This window comes from Bufo bufo, chromosome 2 (genome assembly GCF_905171765.1).
Source record: "Bufo bufo chromosome 2, aBufBuf1.1, whole genome shotgun sequence".
Taxonomy (NCBI): domain Eukaryota; kingdom Metazoa; phylum Chordata; class Amphibia; order Anura; family Bufonidae; genus Bufo; species Bufo bufo.
This window is the reverse complement of record NC_053390.1, coordinates 213,201,084-213,213,398: the sequence shown is the minus strand read 5'-3', so window position 1 is coordinate 213,213,398 and position 12,315 is coordinate 213,201,084. Positions and strand designations below refer to the sequence as shown.

General features: G+C 49.7%; 1 protein-coding gene across 1 annotated transcript in view; it reads left to right on the top strand.

The window, feature by feature from the left end:
• Positions 1 to 323: 323 nt before the first annotated feature.
• The window catches only part of MORN3 (MORN repeat containing 3), a 48,566-nt gene continuing 36,574 nt past the window's right edge, over positions 324 to 12,315 (top strand). Inside the window, exon 1 of the mRNA XM_040416132.1 lies at positions 324 to 366. The gene's annotated coding sequence lies outside the window, so the exon portion shown is untranslated. The remainder of the gene's footprint in view (positions 367 to 12,315) is intronic.

Below are 12,315 nucleotides of genomic sequence, written 5' to 3'. Positions count from 1 at the left end.
ACAGGGATCCCCGAAAAGTTTAAAGCCTGCTCTTCTTGCTCCTCCTCCTCCCCCCAGCCACCATCCTCCTCAGACTCCTGCTGACTTGTCTCGGAGTAGCCCCCCCTGGGAATTCATTCAGCATTGCGACTTCCTCATCTTCCAGCTACTGCTCCTCGACGGCTTGATCAATGACACAACGCAATGCACGCTCCAAAAAGAAGGCTTAAGGTACGATGTCACTGATGGCGCCCTGCCTGTGACTGACCAATTGGTGATCTCATCAAATGGCCACAGAAGTCTGCATGCGTCACGCATGAGCAGCCTCTGGCCTGGTTAAAAAAAAACAAGCTCCCCAGAACCTGTCCTGCTGCAGAGTTTGTACAGGTAGTCGTTAACGGCACGTTTCTGCTGGAGCAACCTATCAAGCATCTACAGTCGTGGCCAAAAGTTTTGAGAATGACACAAATATTAGTTTTCACAAAGTTTGCTGCTAAACTGCTTTTAGATCTTTGTTTCAGTTGTTTCTGTAATGTAGTGAAATATAATTACACGCACTTCATACGTTTCTAAGGCTTTTATCGACAATTACATGATATTTATGCAAAGAGTCAGTATTTGCAGTGTTGGCCCTTCTTTTTCAGGACCTTTGCAATTCGACTGGGCATGCTCTCAATTAACTTCTGGGCCAATTCCTGACTGATAGCAACCCATTCTTTCATAATCACTTCTTGGAGTATGTCAGAATTAGTGGGTTTTTGTTTGTCCACCCGCATCTTGAGGATTGACCACAAGTTCTCAATGGGATTAAGATCTGGGGAGTTTCCAGGCCATTGACCCAAAATGTCAACGTTTTGGTCCCCGAGCCACTTAGTTATCACTTTTGCCTTATGGCACGGTGCTCCATCGTGCTGGAAAATGCATTGTTCTTCACCAAACTGTTGTTGGATTGTTGGAAGAAGTTGCTGTTGGAGGGTGTTTTGGTACCATTTTTTATTCATGGCTGTGTTTTTGGGCAAAATTGTGAGTGAGCCCACTCCCTTGGATGAGAAGCAACCCCACACATGAATGGTCTCAGGATGCTTTACTGTTGGCATGACACAGGACTGATGGTAGCGCTCACCTTTTCTTCTCCGGACAAGCCTTTTTCCACATGCCCCAAACAATCGGAAAGAGGCTTCATCTGAGAATATGACTTTGCCCCAGTCCTCAGCAGTCCATTCACCAAACTTTCTGCAGAAGATCAATCTGTCCCTGATGTTTTTTATGGAGTGAAGTGGCTTCTTTGCTGCCCTTCTTGACACCAGGCCATCTTCCAAAAGTCTTTCCCTCACTGAGCGTGCAGATGCGCTCACACCTGCCTGCTGCTATTCCTGAGCAAGCTCTGCACTGGTGGCACTCCGATCCCGCAGCTGAATCCTCTTTAGGAGACGATCCTGGCGCTTGCTGGACTTTCTTGGACGCCCTGAAGCCTTCTTAACAAGAATTGAACGTCTTTCCTTGAAGTTCTTGATGATCCTATAAATTGTTGATTGAGGTGCAATCTTAGTAGCCACAATATCCTTGCCTGTGAAGCCATTTTTATGCAACACAATGATGGCTGTACGCGTTTCTTTGCAGGTCACTATGGTTAACAATGGAAGAACAATGATTTCAAGCATCACCCTCCTTTTAACATGTCAAGTCTGCCATTTTAACCCAATCAGCCTGACATAATGATCTCCAGCCTTGTGCTCATCAACATTCTCACCTGAGTTAACAAGACGATTACTGAAATGATCTCAGCAGGTCCTTCAATGACAGCAATGAAATGCAGTGGAAATGTTTTTTTGGGATTAAGTTAATTTTCATGGCGAAGAAGGACTATGCAATTCATCTGATCACTCTTCATAATATTCTGGAGTATATGCAAATTGCTATTATAAAAACTTAAGCAGCAACTTTTCCAATTTCCAATATTTATGTAATTCTCAAAACTTTTGGCCACGACTGTACAAGGTTGAGTTCCAGCAAGTCGGGCAGTCACAAATCAGACGTCTGACGGGCAAGTGGTGTCGCTGCTAAACATCAGCAAGGCGAGCCATGGCCGTGTAAGATCTTCTGGCCTGCTGCAAGATGTCCTGGACCCCGGGGTATTTGGCAACAAATCGCTGCACGACTAAGTTCAGGACGTGTGTCATGCACGGCACGTGTGCCATTTTGCCCTGTTTTAGCGCGCTCAGCAGATTGGCACCATTGTCGCACACCACTTTACCAACTGTCAAATTGAGTGGAGTTAGCCACTGATCGGCCTTTGACCGCAGAGCTGAAAGGAGTGCAGGACCGGTGTGGCTCTTGGTTTCCAGGCACAACAGCCACAGCACAGCATGGCAACGTCTCACCTGGGACGTCGAATAGGTTCTGGGGAGCTTGGGGGGTGCAGCGGAAGAGGCGGTAGCAGTGGAAAAGGAGGAGTCAGCCGAGGAGGAGACGGAGGAGGAGAAGAAAAGGCAGGCCTGTATGCAATCTGTGGCGGTAACACCAAATTCACACGGGTGCCACGGGTTACATGCTTGACGGCCGTCAAAAGGTTCACCCAGTGGGCAGTAAAAGTTATGTACCTTCCATGCCCGTGTTTGCTAGACCACGTGTCTGTGGTCAGATGTATGGAGCGCAAGATGTGACCATGCATGGTGGATGGCTCGCTCCAGATACATTTGCAGTCTGCTTTTTGCCTCCTGTGCACTGTGTGTCTGCTTCTCCTCCTTCTCCTCCCTATCTTCTGCTCCGTCTCTCCCTCTGAACTCCCCTTTTCTTCCTCTCTTGTGGGTACCCACGTGACGCCCATCGACACGTTATCATCGTCACCTTCACCACCACTGACATTAGAGATCTCAGAGTAGGCAGCAACAGCGGGGACCACCCTCTTTGGGCTGATATGGGTACTGTCGTCAGACCGCTGGGTGGCGGCTGTTGCTACCTCCTCTTCCTCATCTGATGCCAAGAATGGATGCGAATCGGTAAGGTCTGGGAATGGATGGGAAAATAATTCCTCTGACTCGAGTGGAAGGGCTATGGTGGTGGTGGTAGTGGTGTTTTTGGGGGTGCACACAGCAGAGAGTAAGGAGGGTGCAGATACAGAGGATGAGGAGGGTGCAGAAGTGGAAGGCTGAGTGAGCCACTCAACCAACTCTGGTGCGCCCTTTGAAGTTATCGCACGCGCCTTCTCCAACTTCCCACTTAGGTTCCGTCCTGGTGTATCTGCCTGACCCCTACCATCCCTGCGGAACGGTCTGCCTCTTCCTCTGCCTGTCATTTTCTAAATGACCCTCTGCCTAAGTCCGTAGAGAAGAGCAGTATTTGTGGAAGAAGGTATATCGCAGCCCTCAATCAGTATTTGGTGGAAAACGGTATATAGCAATAGCACCCCTCAATCAGTATTTTGTGGAAGAAGGTATATGGCACCCCTCAATTAGTATTTGGTGGAAACAGGTATATAGCACCCCTCAATCAGTATTTGGCGGAAACAGGTATATGACACCCCTCAATCAGTATTTTGTGGAAGCAGGTATATAGCACCCCTGTCACGGATGAGAGTGGGGGAAACCCTCATCTGTGTGATGTTAGTGGATGTGGAAGCTGCTTGACCAGAACAATAGAATTAGGGAGCAGGTCACCTCCTAACGCATCCCTAAATCTGACCCTGACTCCTAGCTGTATGAGCCAACCCTGAAGGTAGGAGGACTCATACTCAGGAACCTCGGGTCCCTACTAGCCCTCAAGGGATACCTGAACTAGGAGTTGGGTAAGACAACCTGTTCCTCCTTGACACGGACGAACAGGAGTCTAAACTGGTCAAACTGCAGGGAAGGGGAAACATAAACAGCCTATGGATATGGCAGGTGAGTAAAACCACTTCCACCCCTATCTGCCACAGACACACTGACTGGATCCCGTGCTCAAATGCTGCTGTCCACACCAAACATAGAAAGGACACAGCACACACACAAAAACACACACTCACTAGGAAGGGAATTAACTCTTCCAACACCAGGCAAGGGAAGAAAACCACTTAAAGGGGAAGTGTACACACAAACATCACACTCCACCTGTTACCGCCGGCAACGGCATGCGAGGCAACCATGTCCTGGGAAACAGCCAGAAGGCCGAGAAACTGCCACCACATGCACACAACACCACACGTTGCCACGGGCAACCGCAAGTGAAGGAAAGTGTCACAAAACACACCATAGGCCGTGACAACCCCTCAATCAGTATTTGGCAAAAAAAAGGTATATAGCACCCCTCAAACAGGATTTTGTGAAAGAAGGTATATTGCAGCCCTCAAGCTGTTTTTTGGGGGACAACAGGTATATCACACCCATTGCAATTAGTTACTCCAATAGCGTTTGCCCCTCTATCTCGCTGCGGTATCGCAGCAGAACCGCACACAACTGCTGCACAATACAAATACACTGTAATATAATTTCTATGTTAGAAAGTATATTATAAGTATATCGCACCCCTCTATATCACACCTATCTATAGCACACCTATACCAGTCCTTAAAAGGACTTTTATGGCCTTATTAGCTAGCGTTTGGTGTCCCTTACTGTCCCTGCTCCAAAATGCAACCTCTCCCTACACTGGCAAAACACATAATGTAAAATGGCTGCCAGATCGTGTTCTGTTAAAGGGTTGGGGGGGGGGGGGGGGGGGGGGTCCATGTGCTGAAACGTCTCAATTGGCTGTCCTTTCCCACCTAATGGATGTGTCATGGGTCAAAGTTCGGCACTATGCAAAAAAATATGGCGCGTGCGAATATCGCCATATGTTCGCATGTTCGGAGAATCGCGAACGAGCAAAGTTCGCTGCGAAATTACCGCAGGGCGAACCACAAGGCCATCTCTAGTGCCAGGTAGTGATCCATTCTGTACTGCAAGTGAAATCAGATGTCACATCCCAAACCTAGGATGGCAAACAGTGTCTACACAATCCATCCAAAGGCATTTGCACGACACTGGGCTATGAGCTAGATGTCCAGCTACAAATGTTCCATTTACCTCACGACGATGGATGCTGGAAGGGAGGTCTATCCTCTTCAGCAATGAGTTCCGCTTTTGTCACGGTCACGGATGCAATGATAGCTGTAGATTGGTCTGGAGATCATATGGACAACACCATAAAGAGGCTTTTACAAGGGAACATCACACTGGTCTTACTCCCAGGATTATGGTGTGGAGTGGCATAATGTATGGTAGCTGGATCCTCCAGTCTTCATTTCAGGTACACTAACAGCTCACACTTGTCTCTCATCGAGCACATCTGGGACATTATTGATCGGCAATTGCAAGTGGAGCGGCCAGCTGTGGATCTTGATGATTTGCGTGCCCAAGTGCATTCAGCATGACAGAACATTCCTCTGCCATTAATAACCTCATTGATAGCATGCCAAGGTGTGTAGAGTGTGTGTATTTTTGTGTGTGGCGTTTTTACATGATACTAAATCTTAATTCATATTCATACTCAAGACATATGAATGTAGAGCTCTATGTTCCTGGCATGATTAACCCTTTCCTGACATCTGCCATACATGTACAGTGGATGTCAGTGCTTTAAAGAAGGTGCATGCTCTGGAGCAGAGTGAGCCCCATATCGACCAGGTGCCTGCTGTTTCACACAGCAGACCCCCAGGGCTATTGTCTATAATCGTCGATAACGCAGATCACAGACATTTAAGTACTACGCTCAGATGTCTTGGTAAAATGTGGGAACGTCATCTGAGAGCTGAAAACCCGTGCTGTGCTCCCAGGGTGGGAACTTCTTTCCCTCACAGAAATCTGGGAACGTATTACCTAGTAATGATAGACCTGAGCCTGTGCAAGACTGCTTTTCCTATCACATGTATAGATGTGTTTTCAGATGGCAGCACTGCATTAGAGTATATTGAATGTACTTCACTAATGTATTAAATCTCATTGGTGTGAGGAAAGGTCAATCTGATGATCACACGTTCTTGTCCCCTAAGAGGGAAAAAAAGTAAAAAAAAATGTAAAATAATAATAATATATATAAAAATTAAAATCACTCCCCTTCTCAATAACGAGATTTTGTGAAACTCACCTGTAAAATCTCTTTCTCGCAGGGTTCATTGGGGGACACAGGACCATGGGTATAGCTTGCTGCTGCCACTAGGAGGCGACACTAGGCTGAAAAAAGACTTAGCTCCTCCCCTGCAGGCTATACCCCCTCCAGCCTGGAGAGAGCATGTCAGTTTGTGCACAAGCAGTAGGAGCAGTAGAAAACATGTGCCAAGTAATAGAGAATGCAACAATAATAAATACTGGGTGGGTTCTGTGTCCCCCAAAGAACCCCGCGAGAAAGAGATTTTACAGGTGAGTTTCACAAAATCTCGTTTTCTCGCTGGTATCATTGGGGGACACAGGACCGTGGGACGTCCTAAAGCAGTCCACGGGGAGTGAAAAAAATCCACACCCATGGAATAGCACTCTCGAGAATGCTTAATGCACTGCTGCCTGCGAGACCCGGAGGCCCGGAGCAGCACTGGCGATGCCTAGGAAGCACCTGGCAAAAAAACTTGGTGAACGTGCGCCAGAAAGACCAAGGCGCTGCCCTATACAACTGCGAAACTGATGCATGTATCTCACGAAAAGCTGACCGCTAGTCAGATGTCCCGAACTCCGCTGGGCGGTGTCTTGCCCCGGGAGCAGAATGCCTAAGCAGCCGCCAATGGATCCACCTGGAACACCCCTTGGAGACCATCGAGCTCTTCCAAGGACCTCCAGGAATGACCCGGTAAAAACCCGCACGGCGGAAGAGCTAGTCATGGACAAACAAACCTCCGAGCTTGAATTCATTCTGATGGAGAGCTCACTCTCTCGAGTGTGAGGGAGAAGGAAAAAGAAGGGAAAACAATGTCCTGTCGAAGTGGAAGGCGGCGACTACCGTCTGCAAAATGAAGGTAATGGGCGGAGCACTGCCTTATGCGAGTACCTGATAAGAAAAATGTACTTACAAGAAAGGCACTCCCAACTCCCAAATTCGTTGGGTGGAAAAACCCGCCCCCAGGAATGCCACCTTTCCAGAAATAAAAAGAGGGGAAGAGGACTCACAGAGAGGGGTCATGTTCCTCACTGAAATGCCACCAAACTACCCATCGGTCGTCTGGACGAAACCAGGTACCTGGCCCTAACCCTGGATGTTGATGACTTGGAAAAATGTACGTACAAGAAGGCGCTATTAACTCGGAAGGCCGCCGGGTGGAAGATCCCGCCACCTGGAATGCTGCCTTCCTAGAAATAAAAAAGGAGAAGAAGAAGTCCCTGAGGGAAGTCCCAGAGAAGAAGAAGTCCCAGAGGTCGCTGGGACGAAGCCGGCTGCTGGCCACTACTGCTGAAACAGAACCAAAATCCAGGTCCGCAGGATCCTCCTCTGGATAAAAGCGGTAAATTGGTAGACTAATGCCCCTAGAGCCTTCGGGCTTGTGGTGAGACTTCTAGCGAGAGAAGCTGCTTGAGAAACTACTTAGAAAAAAATCCCTGAGCCAGGCATGCCCAACTGCAGGCCAAAGAACCAATACCTCGGATAAAGGTAGAAGCAAAAACCGATGTGAGCATCACCGGTGATGGAAAGCCCCATAAGTGACATATATTGACCATGCGGAGACACTGCCTGGAAGGGCAGATGACCAAGATAAGAGAATACTCCTCGTGGAAAAAAATAGATCCCGGATTCCATAGCCGTACAACCCATTGATACCAGTCGAGTAGATAGAAGGGGAAGATAGTAAGCCATTCAGCTAGAGGAAGGACAGGAAAGTAAAGGGTGTTCCGTTCCAGTAACGAAATCCCTACCAGTGGTGGCAAGGCGTGACAGATACCTGCTCTGCCCGGCGTGGGGGGACCCGTAGTCCACCCCCAGAATGAGCAGTGAAAGGAAAGCCCACCAACGGCTTGAGGAGACACAGACAGTAATCATATCTGAAGAAAGGTATCACTGTAGTGGTAGACGAGTGCCGCAGGGACTAAGCTACCCAGTAGAGCGCACCCAAAGTAAGGTGCTGATAGCTATGGCATTTACGTCAATACAAAGCCCGAGTTGACGACACAAGAACAACAGTTGCCAGAGCAACGGTCAATTAACAGTAGTGTAGACCATTAGGAGGCCAGGGCTAAAGCCCATTGCCATCAGAGACTGGCACTCTACAGAATCTCTTGGTAATGCAATACACCGCCTGAGGAGCCCAGACAAGGGAAGCCACAAGAGTAATGCTAACGCCATACTCCGGCTGAGGAGGAGGCCGCACCGTAGAGGATACCGATTCCAGAGTCAGTAGAAACCGTCATCTGACGAAGGAACTGTGCAGTAGGAACCCTAGTATGTAGTGAGGGTGCAAATACCCCTTGTACAGTAATAGCTACAGCATGAAACGCCAGCGTAAAACTGAGGGAGAGGCCTAAGGATCCCCAGAAGTACCATGGTACTATGCCGTTTCAGTTAAGTAGAGCCATCCTGAGGCACTCCGTGTATAAAGGGGGCTGAACCGGAGCGACCGCCAAAGCGGTGCCAGAGTAGAACCCTTACCCGAGGGGGCTGTCCCACTGCAGCGACTACGATCTCCGGCCCTGGTGTGAAAACTTCCCCTACTTAGAAGAACACTCTGTAGTTGCCATTGCAGATTGCCAGCAACACACCCTCACCTATATAAGGAAGAGTGGTGGCACAAGGTCGACACATCTGCGCCCCCAACTCAGCACCGGAAGAAAAAGGAGGATACAATATGGGAGTAGCCACAGAATCCAGTGGCAGTATCCATATATCACTAGATGAAGAGTACAAGGCACCAACAGTAACGACTGTTGCCACGGCCCACCTTAGAGGAAAGCAAGGCATCTAGTGTCGTGGCTTAGTTGAATTAAAGCATGCAAAGATGCTTAGTGAATTCCCGTTAGTTGTAGAAGGGGGTAATGCCACGACTGTTGAATAGTATTCAGTAGTAGCGCAATCCTCCGGTCAAGGAAGGGGGGTACAGGGGTCGAGTCGAGGGGGAACGCGTGGGAACAGCGTTCCTGCACTTTTTTCATGGCAGGAACGCCGTTCCCTTTCAGGGCAAAAGGACCAGGAGGGGAAGCGGTGAAATCAGATTCACAGGGGGCGGAGCGGAGGCGAGGCCCTGCATGACTCGCACTGTGCAGGGCAGGCTAAGTGAGGAGGGAAGGGGAGCGGCTTCAGTTGAGGACTGAAGACTCACTGACTGACTCCCCCCCCCTCCTGGCTGAGAGCTCCCCTCCTCCTATCCTGAGCCTGCGACTGCCTGGCGTACCTACCATATAGGCAGACCACGCAGCTGCTATGGGGCCCGTGAGGAAGGGGGGGCCCTGCAGTGGAGGAGAGTCCCCGCCCCTGTCTATCTTCCTAACTGTCTCCCGTCTGTTAGCCCCGCCTCCTAGCTCCGCCTCCTGTCTGTTAGCTCCGCCCCCGCCTGATTCCTCTGGATTGCCACAACCAGTAATGAAGTAAGTGAGGACTTGTAGGTGAGGACAGTGCAGAGGTGTGTGTGTGGAGGGGGGCAAGGTCACTCAGCTTTCCCAGGCTATTCCTCTGCACATATGCCATTCAGAACAGGAGGGAAGCTGGGTGTCACTACATTATGTAATGTGACTCAGCTTTCCTGATGTCCTGCATGGCACAAGTGCAGAGGCAGGAGAAGATATGAGGGTTGTGTTACTCAGCTTTCTCATGTCTCTCCACATGTGCCATGCAGGGGAGCAGAAAAGCTGGGTGCTATTACATCATGTAATGTCACTCAGATTTCCTGCTATCCTGCAAGGCATAAAAGCTATGGGGCCCAATGATTTCTGTGTACGCCCCTGCCTGACTGTCTGCTGAGGTGAGCGTGGCTGGACCAACCTGACCGGACCGGGGTCCTGGTGGTCCGGTCCAGGCCAGTCTAAGTGTCTGTGACTGTCCCTGAGTGAGTCCGGGGGCCCTAATCCGCCTGGTGGGAGCGCCGGTGGCCAGCAGCCCCAGACCAGACCAGTCAATACCCCCTCTTTTATCTCAGTCAGTACTCTCATCAGATGTAACTGCAGGCAGCACAGCAGCAGGCCAGAAGAGATCGATCAGCCAGGATTAATGTGCACAGCCTGGGTGGGAGGCCCCCCTTACCCTGGCCTTAGGCAAGTGACAAACTGCCCCCCCCCCCCCTCAATTTTAGGCAAGTGACAAACCCAGCTCTACTACATCTACAATGAGCAACTACAACAAATGTAATGCCAAACTGCAGTTCCTCTATGCGATTGTGATGCCTCAGATAGCTTCCACTGGACCCACAGCCTGTGGGTCCAGTGGAAGCTATCCAAGGCATCACATAGAGGAACTGCAGTTTGGCATTACATTTGTTGTAGTTGCTCATTGTAGATGTAGCAGAGCTGAGTTTGTCACTTGCCTAAGAATGAGGGGGGCAGTTTGTCACTTGCCTAAGCGAGGCCTCCCACTGTGCACATTAATCCTGGCTGATCGATCGCTGCTGCTCTCACATCTGATGAGATATTTCCTAAGGGGGTATTGACTGGCATTAGGGATGGGCTGGTGGATGAGGGCAGCCACCCGGTCCTGCCTATGGATCACCCAGTTTGCACTTAGCTATGCCCAGGCCCCATGCCAGGGGGTCCCTGATGTATTAACTGACCAATAACATGGAGATCCCAGTGCCAGCTGCCTTGCTGGTGGACGATTGGCATATACTTATGCTGTGGGCCACAGCAGAAGTATATGCCAATCGTCCACCAGCAAGGCAGCTGGCACTGGGATCTCCATGTTTATTTCATGTTAATTTTGCAGTTGTTTGTGTAAACTGGCACTTTACAATAAATTTTGCACTGAATTTTCAGCGAAATATATTTTTTTTGGGGGGGGGGTTGCAGTGGATCTTGGGTAAGTTCCCACACTTTTTTCCCTAGGACTTGACCCCTGGGGGGGGGTAGCGAGATAATCAGAACCGTATCCAACGGTAGTGTAATTACCCCTCCAGTGGAGGGGGGGGGGGGGGGGAATACCTACGGTGAGCACTGCACTCAGTGGAAGTGTAATTACTCCATCTATGAAGGGGAGAAAAAATATACAGGAAGCACTATATCCTGAGTTAGCACCAGAACCTCGCCTATGGCAGGGAGTAATGCACCCAGCAGGAACTGAACCCAATGGTAGAGAATTACGCCCCTAAGGAAGGGGGTAATGCATATGATTAGTCCTGTACCCGGTGGGAAGAGAAATAAGAGAAATTCCTCCACCTATGTACGGGTGGAATGCTTACGGTAAAACTGCCACCAGTGATATTGTGCCATAACGTCCCCTATGAGAGAGGCTAATGCATACTGCCACTACTGTACCCAGTGGAACAGCAATTCCATCAAGTACGGAAGGGTGGACGCGAATGGCTGGCACTGAGACCAGTGCTAGTGCAGTCAGTCCACCTATCCAGTAGTAGTGCAAATGCCGCCTAAGGAACGGGGTAATGCATACCATCAGTACAGCTGGTCAGTATGGATGCAAAAATAGAAGATTGAACTGGATTCATATCAGAGTCCGCAGAACTGATCCCCCCCTTCCCTCAGAACCAACCCCTGCCGGAAGGGAGAGTTCTGAATATAACCCTATTGAGGAAGGGTGGAGGTGCGGAGGAGACCGAGGAGGAATTATGTCCTGCTCTGGCCCGCTCGTGCACAGTTCTACCTCTCAGCATCTAGCCATGGCAGTTGCAGGTTGTGTCGGTGGTGATATAACAATCAAACCACGAAGGAGGTGGAATTGGCACCTCTACAGGACCACTCACTGGATTGTGTGGACGGTACTTAATCAAGTCACGACCCAGGAGGGTGGATTGGGAACTTCCAGAGGTCCCCCATTGGATTGCGCAGGTGGAGTATTATCAACCAAACGGCCCCGTAGGGCGGATTGGGAATCCTTCAGATGTGCTCCCCTGGATCTGCGCAGGAGGATTATCATCAACCAAACGGCCTCGTAGGGTGGATTGGGAATAACAGAGGTCCTCCACTGGATTGCACAGGTGGTGGCATATCAACCAGACGACCCAGAAGGGTTGTTTGGGAATTCTTCAGATGCCCTGATCAACCAAACGACCCCGGAGGGCAGATTGGGAAACTGTGAGCAATCCTCCACTGTCCGGATAGGACATGGGCCCAGTTTGGTATCACACCATCAGGGTGGTCCTGCGGTGATGTGGGCTGAGGGGGGCAGGACTACCTGTAATGCCCCAGCAAAATGAATAAAATTTCTTAAACTTAAGGTATTTGGTCTGCAGACAGGGGACACTGG